This window comes from Centruroides sculpturatus, unplaced genomic scaffold (genome assembly GCF_000671375.1).
Source record: "Centruroides sculpturatus isolate CEXI.00-Female unplaced genomic scaffold, Cexi_2.0 scaffold1368, whole genome shotgun sequence".
In the NCBI taxonomy this organism is placed as follows: domain Eukaryota; kingdom Metazoa; phylum Arthropoda; class Arachnida; order Scorpiones; family Buthidae; genus Centruroides; species Centruroides sculpturatus.
The window spans coordinates 117,032-117,936 of record NW_019386509.1 but is presented as its reverse complement, the minus strand read 5'-3'; positions in this window follow the sequence as shown (position 1 = coordinate 117,936).

The window sequence follows — 905 nt, the reverse complement described above, 5'->3', positions numbered from 1 at the left end:
TAAATATATATGAAAAATATAATTAAAATTTTAAATTATAGATAATTAATAATATTAAATTTAAATGAATTTAATATTAAAAAATAGTTTAAACTTTCAAATTTTATCTCTTTTTTAATAGAATGGAATAATAAAATTCGATTGATTAATTTGTCAACAGGAAATATTAGCACATGCAATTATACAGCCGATCGCGATTGGGATCGAATCCGGACAGGTCAAGGAATCCCCAGGAATTTTTCGGGGGTGGTCCGTTTGGATATGTCGAATCCCTTTCCTCACCACCCGGCCGCCCCATTGTGGGCCTGGCCGAACCCATAATGGATCTGCTATAAGATGCCCTCTTAGTGCCCACAGGGCGGAAAGAGAGCGGCAGGATGGCCGAGCGGTCAAGGTGGCAGCCTATCGCTCTGGGGGACCCGGGCTCGAATCCGAACGGGTCGAAAAATTTCCAGGAATTTTTCAGGGGTGGTCCGTTCGGATATGTCGGGTCCCTTTCCTCACCACCCGGCCGCCCCATTGTGGGCCTGGCCGAACCCATAATGGGCTTGCAAAAAGAGGCCTTTTTAGCGCCCACAGAGCGGAAAGAGTATAAAAAAAAGCCGATCGCGATTTCTTCCATTACGTATGGCATAAGCCGCGTTCAGCATAGAGCGGAATAAGAAAAACACTCGATAGTATAGTCATAATAAATTATTAGGTTTCGGATCGAATTCTAACTGGGGACGGCCGGATAGCAAAGGCAATTAAAGTGTCAACCTACTGCTCTGTGGGGCCCGAGAATGAATCCGTGCGAGTATAAAAGCTCCGGGAATTTTTCGGGAATGGTCCGTCTCAAGTATATCGGGCCCATTCCCTCAACACCCGGCCGCCCTATACTGGGCCTGACCGAACTCACCATTGGC